Raw genomic sequence first — 11,281 nt, 5'->3', positions numbered from 1 at the left:
CAATCCTCCCCCCTCAGCCTCCTATGCAGTTAAGACTATGGAAGTATAACACCTCAGCTGGCTAATTTCTTATGTTTTGTAGAGACAAAGTCTCAATATGTTGTCCAGGCTGGTTGTCAATCACTTTTAAACTAATTCTTTCACTAAAAAGTTGAGACTTAAGGATTTGTACACAGTGTTAATGAGTAGAAGTACTTAAACTAGGGGGACCCAACTGACAGTGAAATCAGGAATCTGGTACCTTGAGAGAGCGGACCAGGAAACCAGGACAGGACTTTTATTTATTAAGCACCTGCTGTGCTCCAGGCACTATTCTGAGGCTTTGTGTAAGTGCCTACAATATGATGCCATGAGAAGCCGCCTCGTCTTTGGGACTTCTTCTCCCAGCCCCACCCAACACTCACTATGTCCTTTGCATATTCCCCTTGGAGCCCTATTTCTCCTGGAAGCAGGAGTGTCTGTGGCTACTCAGAGAGCTGGATGTGAGCCTCAGGGCTGACCAGGTGCTCAGCTTTGGTCCTCCCTCCCTTGGGTGCAGAGTAAGCTCTGGCTGCCCAGGGCCTGCTTCTCTTCACTTTGTTCATGCCCCTTGGATTGCCCTTGCTGCCACCGTCCAGTTGCTAGGACCAAATGCCATCTGGGGGCTGGACGCAGGTGGCCTTCACCACTGGTAGCACCTCCTGCAGCAACTGCAGCTGCGTCAGGTTCATGCCACTAAAGACTTGGAGAGAAACACAGGCAACCATTATCAGCAACCTCAACATTTTCAGGAATTAAAATGGAGAGATATTCATTGTCCTAAACCCCCAGCTGGGTATGAGGTTTAGGAAATTCCCTACATGAGGTTATCAAGCCTCAGTGGCTGAGTGAGACTAGATTTCCAGGGATGTGATGTAATTGGCCTATTATCTGGGAACTCTGGGCTGCATCACCACAAACTAACATCGAAGGGGTTTAAACCAGGAATGGATTATTCAGGCACCAGTGAGTTGTCATGTCTGTAGACAGAAGTGACACGATGTGTCTGATGAATTGGGTGCAGTATTGCCTGAAGGAAAGGCATAAACTAAACATTATTTTAAAGCTTTTGTTGCACTTTGATTTTGTAAAACCTCTACAACTGTTTGTCTATGGACCTAGGGGCTGATGTAGAAAAGGTACGATCTTCAACTTTGTTTGAATGCCAGTGAATAAACCACAGCTATTTTATAGGCAGAATCCTTCAGTATTATATTCTAAAAGTGCACTGGGTTGGATTTTTTTTTTTTTTTTTTGAGACAGGGTCTCACTCTGTTACCCAGAGTGGAGTGCCTTGTGTAATCGTGGGTCACTACTGAAAGGTGTAAGCAGTGGTGCCCAGAGATGAGACCAGAGCAGAGAAGTTCAGGCCAGGTTTATTGAAAGGGGAGGGTGACCTGTCTGGGCAGTGCAAAGTTGGTATCTGTGCCTGGGGGCAGTTAGAAATCTCTTTTATCTGGAGCTGTAGAAGGTGGGCAAATTCCACAGCTTGCTGGGAAAGTTAGCATCTTTGGCACAAACTTCTCCTGGTGGTGGTGGTGGTGGTGGTGTGTGTGTGTGTGTGGCTAGCTAGCTCCTTAGAAGGAGAGGAGGAGGAGGAAGCGAAAGGGTTCATGTGTGGCTGTGTTAGCTCCCCACCTCTTGCTGGTAACTACAGCCTCCAATTCTCGCCTCAAGCAATTCTCCCACCTCAGCCTCCCAAGTAGCTGGGACTACAGGTGCTATCACCACACCTAACTCAGCTCAGTTTTAAATTTTTTGTAGAGACAGGGCCTTGCTATACTGCCCAGGTCCAGGATTGGATATTTACAACTATTTTTGACACTGGGACACCTACCTGAATTCACCCCAAAGTGGCCAAGTACTTCATGTTGTGGAATACATACGCTTTACTGAGGCAAATAGTTGATTGTGTTGTGAGAATTTAGTTAGAAATTTTATGAGAAATTTGTAGGTCCCTTGGAAATTGCAATAGAAGATAACATGTCTGCATTTAACCTTTCTTTCTAGGTTAGATCCCGAGGCCATAAAACCAGTAGTCAAAACCAACAATATTTGAGTTCATGGAAGCTCATCTCAGGAGAGAAACAAGTCATTGTGTCCTCGTCACTGGGCTCATTAAAAACTATATGATTGAACTTGAATTCACCCCAAATGGTAGGCATTTTGGTGAATTTAGAAATTTATCAGCGAATGACTCATTAAACCTTTGCTCTTCATCCTTTTGCCTTGGAAACCCCCTCTTCCTCGGGCCACTCCTAAAGTGGCCCAAACAGCCTAAAGTTCTCGTGGGTCCTTTCGAGGGCAAACATAGATTTGATTCCCTTTAAAATTGATTCCAAACCAAAGCAGATGACATTAAAGCAAGGTCCAAAGTGCAATGATCCTAAATAAAACTCTAGGAAATTTCCTGTTTACAAACAAGAGCACTAGGATGTACTGGAAATGTGTTTTCTTTCTCTTAATGAAAAGTCCTTAGATTTGTCGCCCAGACTCATTGACACCCTTTCCTCTTTGTAGCAAGGTATCCTTCTTGTGAGAGGCACATTAAAGACCCATACTGTGCTGCCTACAAGCCTAAAATCCAGAATGTTATCAAAACTGAAAGTGTTCTGTATGCCTGACACCATTTTGGCAGCAAACTCTGACCTGAGCTGACTTGAAACTATTTATAGGTCTTATTTATCCCATTCACCATGAATATTCATGTGTCATTGCAGAAACATGAATGTGTGAATACGGCAGTGCCCCAGATCCCCGGGGAGTGCAGTTACACAATGCAGTAGAACTTCTGTAAGTTGACCACCCAAGGGACTGTAACAAACTGGTCAACATATGGAGGTGGTCAACATAAGGAAGCAGGCCTATGTGCTGATACGTGTGGTGCATGCCTGGTCTATGAAAATTAGGTCAAGGAGGTGGTCAGAGTAGGGAAGTGGTCAACTATGGAGGCGCCACTCTAAATGGCATATGTGAATCTGAAAAATTCTGAATTCTGTAACACACCTGCCCTAAGGGTTTTGAAAAGATACTGTGGACCTGAAGCATGCCTTTTATTTTCTATTCTGTGTAAACATCAGGTACCCTCTTTGGTAGGAAACGGCCTAGCGTGTTTAGGTGTTCTCAGTCCCCCAAACCCTGGTACAGTTTATAGTGGCATCATCCCATGTTAAACCCCAGAGTCTGATATCTCTGTTGCCTCTTCTTTGTCTGTGCACCAGTAATGTGCCATTTTAGGCTGGCTGGACCCAGAGGTGACCCCAGCACTGTGAGTTTTGCATTTCCATGAATCCTCCTCATAGGGGTAGGAGGAGGGAGTACTTGGCCAACTGCTGCCAAGGCGTCCACCGGGGTGTGAAGGCCTTGTGGTAAATCCACTGAGTCCTTTGTTCGTTAGTTTATCAACTTATTTATTCACTCCATTAGCACTTACTGTGCACCTTCTGTGATCTAGGACTGTTTCATTGAGATTGTCATGCAAAGTGCATGTGCACGTGTGTGTGTGTGTGTGTGTGTGTGTGTGAGAGAGAGAGAGAGAAATTGTCTGACTCAGTATTATGCCAGACAATATTTCAAAGATTCTATGAGATGCTAATGGGTTTTAGAGGAAGGAGATTTCCATGATCGAATTAAGTCTAGAAAATGATGAATTAAACAGTTGAACAGATTTCTTCACAGCAGCAGTTTTCTGAATTCTTGAGGTAGTACCTGAGTGGCTTCTGGTAGCTGCTGAAATAATTGACAAATAAAGTTTTAGCAAGAACAATAAAGTTTATTAACAATGTGCACAGCAAGCTGGGCCTTGTCCTAGTGACTTTAGGTTTTGTGGAGAGCACAGTTTTGGGTTTTACACACAATGTTGAGGAGTATCAGCTGCTTCTTGGAAGTCTACCAGGGTCTTAATTCAACACCTGCAAGGTCTTGAAAACAACTCACCTGCAAAGTCTTAATCAGCCTAATTCCCATAGGAGCCCAGGTCAGTCTGACCCAAACCAATCCAAAATAGCATAACCACATCCGTCATCTGCCTTGCTCCTATCTAAGTAACTGCCTAACAATAACATGCATGGCAAACATCTGAAAGGGTGTGTTAGCATTGACCAAGGAATGCTGGACCTCTAAGTTTCTACAAGCTTAGATGATATCTGTACTCCATGGAGGCTGTAAGAGTCAAAGAATGAATTATGTGGAAGGTGACAGAGCTGAAGGATTCTATAAAGCAATGGGAAACACTTCCTCCTTGTTCTGTCTCTGTGTTGGCAGGGGCTGCAGGGTATTTTTGCCTCCTCCAAGTATTTTGAAAAAAATGTAAAAGTGCAGGTGGCCATTTGGAGTTGGAGTATCAAAGAGGATGTTCTTAGATCATCTAACCTTGAAAAGAAATAGCCCATTGACAGCAATTTTTAACTGAATATCTTTAAATTTCTTTTATTCCCTAGTTAGCTTGCTTTCTACAAAATTGTAGTATGCACAACAAGGAATATTATTGCCCTCTGACCTCTTGGTCAGAGGCACTGTGAGAAGCAAGATTTCTCATGATCTAAGAATCTATGGAGGACAGGAGGAATCCCATTTTCACAACTGGTCATATGGTTGAGGTAATGTTTCTTAGGAAAGCCGACAACCATGCATGATTGTGCTATTTTCAAACACTTTTTCAAAGTTAGAATGTTGGTTTTACTCATGGAAAGTCAGCATAACCTTATGAGTCTTTCACTGGAGCTTTTTTGCTAGAAATAAGATATAGTTTTGAGGTAGAGTGGCAGTAGGTCAGACCTTCTAGTGTTTGTTTTCTTAAATAATGATTTGAGTTCAATTTGTGAATTGAACTTAGATTTTTTTTTTTTTACCATGTTTGTGGCTATGGCTGATGTGATTGTCATTATTATTTCTGCCACTGACATACTGTCTGATAGGCATTATATCACTTTATTCCTTGGTCACCTCAAAGGAAAATGTGAACTTGTGAGTATTTATGAAGAAATGCCTGTGAAATTGGGGAGACTCCTGAAGTGGAAAATGGTATTAGGAAACAATTGTATTTTCCTTTGTGATTACTACATAGTGAGCACTCAACAATGCATGGCTAGAATTTGAGAAGGCAGACACCACTAGAGCAGGTGGTCTTCCTACCCATTTCATTCCAGCACCTGGAACAGCTGGTGGTGCTCAGTACTTGTGGAAATGATTGATTAATGATCATAGGAAGGGAGGGAGATAGGAAGGGAGGGAGACAGAAAGGGAGGGAGACAGAAAGGGAGGGAGACAGGAAAGGGAGGGAGACAGGAAGGAAGCAATAGAAGGAAGGAAGGAAGGAAGAAAGGGAGGGAGGAAGGAAGGAAGGGAGGAAGGAAGGAAGGGAGGGAGGGGACTGTCTGCTGAGCTAGCAGTTAGTAGAGTGTCATGAGAGCCAGGAAATATGTAGAAGTTTTTTCTCCTCAATTCTCTCCAAACACATAAAGTTTTCTGCAATATTTGAAATTTTCATAGATGTTTATTTCCTTCCTTCTTAGGTGGGTGAGTGAATCATTGCATTGGCTTAGACTTTTGGAGCTGATTAGTACAACAAGCTATTATTTTTTTAAAAAATGAAAATTTCTCTTTTTTAAAATTCTTTTTACTCTAGTAAATCTGTATCCTTTAGTAGGAAGGGAAGCCTATATTTAGCCTATGTGGTAGGTAGTGGGATCTGCACGCCACTAATATTTAAATTGCTTGAATCCTTCAAAATAGTCTATGCAAAACCAAGTGATCGTCAGCCAAAGGCCTTTTTCTTTCCTCCCACTTTTCCTTCCCCCAAGAGGCTGCACCATAAGGGGCCATGGGAATGTGGTGCAGAAGAAAGAACATTAGCCCAGAGACTAAGGTTCGAGTCCCAATTTAGCAACCCATCCATCATGTGGTCTTGGGCAAATCTCTTGACTTTTGTAGCCTTGAATGCCTGGGCCCCCCTGGGCTGTCGTGGAATGCAGTGAGCTCAGCGGGTGTAAGGCTTTGCTTTTTCCCATGTAGAATGCCACATGAAGTTCAGGGCAGAGGCCACAGGACTGAGTCTAGATTGTGGCTACACATCCTCCTTCTATAGGTGTCCCCAGATTGCTAGATAGAGCTAAGGGTGCTCTGGGGAGCAGGCTGGGCTGATAGACCCATTGTTTGTTACGCTCCTACGCTAATAAAAAAAATTGCATAACGCCCCTTAGGAGCATTTTGGTGGATGCATAAATAATAATAATAATTTAAAAAATTCCAAACCCACTAGACCATGAGCCAGGAGTTTGGGTTTCAGAATTGACTCTGAACTAACTGCAGTTTGCACAAATTCTGTGAATTTGAGTTTCCCGTCTGCACCATTAAGGAGGTGGCTGCACATTCACCTTTACCATAGAGTCCTTTCGTGTGTGCCGAGCAGTATATTCAATACTCAGTGCAGTAGGAGGTAGGTACAATGACAATTTCCATTTTATGAAGCGAGAAGCAGGCTCAGAGAGGTTCCACCCCTGGATCAGCCTGGATGGAAGCCAGTCAGGCTGCTGTCAGGCCCTCCTAAGTAATGAATGACCTTGGATTTATTGACTTCTCAGAGCAGAGGTCCCCACAGGGCAGGGACCCACCACACCCTCAGAGCTTTGCCTTTAAGATGCAAAAACAGCAGAGAGCCTTTTCAGATAACTTCCGGCCTTGTTTCTGGATTTCCTTGATTAAGCAGGTGCCCTGGGCTCATTGTGGAAGGTCCTCTTCCTCACCTGGTCTAGCTGCCTATTTCAGATCAGTTTGCTATAACCAGCCTCCCCAAGCCATATTGGTGTAAAAAGACACCCCATTGTGTTTCGTCAGTAGTGTTTTTCTTTTTAACTTCTGAGATAAATAAATATGAATGGGAATATGTTAGAGAGAGAGACTAGTAGCAGTCTATATGGTATTAATTTTATAAACCACCAACTCACGAATAGTTCAGCTGTAGTCTTGGCTGCTGCTGATAATGAGTTTGGACAAATAAAAAGCGGACACTTTAAGGAAACCAGCATACCAGAGAACCATTCTCTGAAGGAGGAAGCTGGTTCCTTTGAAGCCAGGTGCCGGGGTTTACTTTCCGAGGTGTGTGTGAGGCTTCTGTTAATGACAGCTTTGTGTGTGCATCTGAGGGTGGATTCTGGCTCAAAAGGAGAAATGACAAAAGGTGATGAGGGTGTGGCTTGCACAACAACAACTGAGCTATTGTCCTGTCCCCACGCTGTACCTCACCCTTTCCTTCGTTACTAGATCCCTAGTCTTTCCTAGTCAAGGGCAGCACAGAGGTTTTCCCCGGAGGCTGGAAATGCTGCCTCCTCCCCTCCCACTTCTCCTCCTCCTCAGTACTTGCAGCCTGCAGGGCCCACTGACTGTTGCCAGTGAGAGCCCCCATCCTATCCTGCACCACCTGGATTCCCTTATTAAAACAAAACTAAACCCTTGCTGGAACTAAGTTCTGAGAGGAAGTGAGTCCAGAGGCAGCAGGTCATTTCCAAGGTGGAGCCCTCTAAGCAGAGGCTCCAGACTATGAGCACACCTGTCCCTTTACCTGTGAAGGACCCATTCAAATCTGAGGTATCGCGCCCAAATTACCAGGGAGCCTCTTCTCGTTTCCCTAACGGCCTAGATAATTTCTGTAGGCGGTGCTTTTGCTGTTTGTTTGCGAATAAAAGCATTTTTTTCTTATATTCTCTACATTTCCTTAGCAGGCAAAGACTCCAAATCAGAGTGATGACTTATATTGATCCCCAATTAGCCCTCAGGAACTTTGGAGTGCAGAATACACAACACAGGGATGCCTGAGTTTCTAATGCCCAAGTCCCTGATTGGGTGGGGAAGCCCTGCCCCTGGGTCCACCTTCTGCAGCCACAAAAGCGTCTTCGTTTTGCAGGTTGACACCATAAAACGAGACTCTGATTCTCATTCAGAGGCTCCCTTCTGATCGGATTTTAGCCTTCCTCGCACCCAGGATTAAGTTCAGGTGGACATGTTTATTTATTTATTTTCATACAGAGTCTGAAGCTGTCGCCCTGGGTAGAATGCCGTGGCGTCAAAGCTCACGGCAACCTCCAACTCCTGGGCTCAAGCAATCCTCTTGCCTCAGTATTTTTATTTTTAGTAGAGATGGGGTGGGGGAGGTGTCTCACTTTTGCTCAGGCTGGTCTCGAACTCGTGAGCTTGAGCAATCTACTTGCCTCTGCCTCCCAGAGTGCTAGGATTACAGGTGTGAGCCACCACGCCTGGCCAGAGGTGCTTATTCTGACTTAGCCTCACTGTGAACACTCTGGCCTTTTCCAGTGTAAGCCAGCTCACAGCCTACTAGCAGTGAGACCAGGGTTACGGTCCTTACTTCCATTCTAGGCTCCCAGCTTTCTCATCCATGCAGTAAGTTCATCCTAAGGTGAAGACTACCAGCTCCTAACATTTATTGAGTATTTACTGTGTGCCTGGCATTCTACTGTGTCCCATTCCTATTCTCACTGAACCTCCACAACAACCTGATGGAGTAAGCCCCATCTCTATCCCCTAAAATGAGGGTTAGACCTAACTTACCTGCTCAACATCACATGGGGATTTGTCAGATTAAGATCCAAACCATGATAACTTCACTATCCTATCTCTTGGAATAAGTAAAGGTCTGTCTCTATCAACTACCTATCGTCTATATCTATTTATCTATATCTACCAATCATCTGTCTCTATCATGTATGTCTATTTATCATCTATCAACCTTATCACCAGTCTCCATCTCTATATACATCTACCTGTTATCTATTTATCTACCATCTATCTGTATTCTCTCTCCCTCTCTCTCATCTCTTGTGGGGAGCAGGCTGTGGCCGTCAGGGCCCCCACAGCCTGGGTAATGCTCAGGGAGGACCTCCAACCACTCTCTTCCTTTAACAATGTTGTTTCCACCTGCCAAAGGTCATGTAGCCCATGCAGCCTTTCCTTGTTATCAGCCAGCACACAGTTTTTCCTCTTTAAGGTTGATCTTTACCTTGTGTGTTAAGATTTGTTCGCTCTTGTTAAGATACTGTATAAATAAAGCTGTTTCCGCGGTCCGGTGGTGGTTGCAGTCTTCAGCTCTCCCGACGTCAGCCTAGCTCTCGGCTCCTGTCTTTGCGTCCCTCTCCCTGTCTTTCGTGGCTTTATATTTCTTCATTTCCCACCTTTCCATTCAGGTCAACTCTCCCTTCTCGTGCCGGGTCGCGAGAGGTCCCTCTCTCGTGCTGGTGTGTGACAATCAATCTCTCCCCTCTCTCTCATCTATCGCTTATCTATCTCTATTATCTATCTGTTTATCCATTCATCCATTCATCTATCTATTTTTTGGAGGGAGCTATACTTTTCACTTCCTGGAAGTCTTGAGATCCCGGGCCCTTTGGCACTTTTGGTGCTGGTGGGAGAGAGGGCTGGTAGGCAGTGAAGTCCTGAGCCAATCTGGGGCGCTGAGCAAGGGAGGGCAGCATGGCCCAGGGTCCCCTCCCCATCAGGCATCTCCTCCATCAGAAGAGATGATCTGGTTGATGATCTACCAGTTCAGACCCTGAGATCTACCAACAGTGCTGCGTCCACCCAGCCGGGGCTCTGACCCTCCTCCAGTCCTTGAGGCTACCTGCTCCCCGCAAGCCCCCACAGGGCCCTCCCTGCTGTGTAACCCTCTTTAAACCTCTCTCAACTTCACCTAGGACCATGTCTGAGTGGTCTCTCTACCAGTCTCTGCCATCAGCACAGGGAGATTTAGGGTTCTCTTGTGTTTCCTTGTCAGTTTGTGTATAAAACAGCTTTATTGGGATGAAATTTCTATACTATGCAATTCACTAATTTAAAGGCTACAAATCAATAATTTGTGGTATATCCATAGATATGCACAGCCATCACCTCAATCAACTATTGAACATTAGAAACCATTTTAGCTATTGCCCCATCCTCTCTCCCCTTCAGCCATAAATAACCACTAATCTACTCTGCCTATGTGTGTGTGAATTTACTAAGCAGATTGGGGAGGGAGGAGTTGAATGAAGACCTCTTCTCTTGCAGTGAAAATTATGATTGATTTATTGAGCTCATGAACTTCTAATAGTATAAAAACCTTCCCCCAGTGAGTCAGCAGTGTAAGGCAGGGCAGGCTCTGATTTGTGAGCACTGTGAGACCAGTGGCCCCATGGCCATTCACCAGAAAAAACTACAGGTCCTACCCCCTGCCTGCCCCCATAGTGCCCAGGGGACTCTGAGAGATACTGCTTTCTCCAAACTACTTACTCCATTGATAAAGTGAAGGGGTGTTACCAGCAAAACAGTGATAGTACAGACATAGGGACAGAGTTACAACCTAGATTGGGGAATGACAAAGATAAGATGACCTTGGAGATGACCCAGTTCCTGTTTAGTCCCCACTTTGTGGAGCTGGGATCAGAGGCTCAGAGAGGTCAGAACAGGGCTAGCATCTAGGTATCTGTTAATACTGGACTATTTTACCCCTTCCCATCCTTTCAGCAGAACAAATAGCATTTAGTTAAAGTGTACAACAGGTCAGATGTGGCTTGAAGAGTTTTAAGGGAATCTGTAGAAGATGCAACCTGGGCACGAGAGAAAAGGCACTGGAGTCTTGTGATTAGAAAGTGTCTTGGAGTATTTCCCCACTAGGTACTTACCAGTTGGTACAAAGGGAAAATGGCACAGCCTTTATGGTGAAGAAATCTAGCCAGTCACCTGGCCAGGTGGGACATGTAGGCCCTGTCGGGGCCCAGTGGCATCAGTTGTTGGTGCTTTCTGAAAAATAAAGAAGAGAAAACTGCCTGGGTTCAACCCTCATGTGAAATGAAGCATACAGAGTGTTAGTTGAGGGACTATTGTGCCCTTGAGGAGGGGGCAGGATGAAGATCAAAGAAAATGTGGTATGACTCCTGCTCTGTGCATCTTACAATGAAGCTGGATAAGGAAATAGCACACTGGAATGATTGATTACCTAATTATTAAGTGTTAGGGATTTGGTTACTGGCTTAAAGTAAAATAGTGTGGCCAGGAGGGAGCTAGGTAGCTTGGAGTATCTTTGAAGACTTGCAAAGATGGCGGGTGAGTAGAGGCACCCCAACCATAGGCAGGCTGCACCAGGGCTGGCCAGAAGGAGATCCCCCCACTGGGGGTCTGGACAAGGGAAATGTTAGCACCAAGAGTTCACAAAGATTACAAACTCAAAAGAACTTGTAATCTCTGCTTAAGCAAAGGGTTTATAGTTTTGAGTAAGTAT

At 44.8% G+C, this 11,281-nt stretch overlaps 1 long non-coding RNA gene across 2 annotated transcripts in view; it reads left to right on the top strand.

Annotated features, from left to right (window-relative positions):
- LOC111724792 overlaps positions 1 to 11,281 on the top strand; it is a 25,495-nt gene that overhangs the window by 5,352 nt on the left and 8,862 nt on the right. The window contains exon 3 of one of the 2 annotated variants that reach the window (XR_002773018.1): positions 2,029 to 2,175. This is a non-coding gene — a long non-coding RNA (uncharacterized LOC111724792). Of the gene's footprint in view, positions 1 to 2,028; positions 2,363 to 11,281 lie in introns of those variants that run through there. The other variant, XR_002773017.1, reaches the window with a different exon arrangement.

Source organism: Otolemur garnettii, unplaced genomic scaffold (assembly GCF_000181295.1).
Source record: "Otolemur garnettii isolate 467f Iridium unplaced genomic scaffold, OtoGar3 scaffold00026, whole genome shotgun sequence".
NCBI classification, from domain to species: Eukaryota; Metazoa; Chordata; class Mammalia; order Primates; family Galagidae; genus Otolemur; species Otolemur garnettii.
This window is presented reverse-complemented; position numbering and strand designations above follow the sequence as displayed.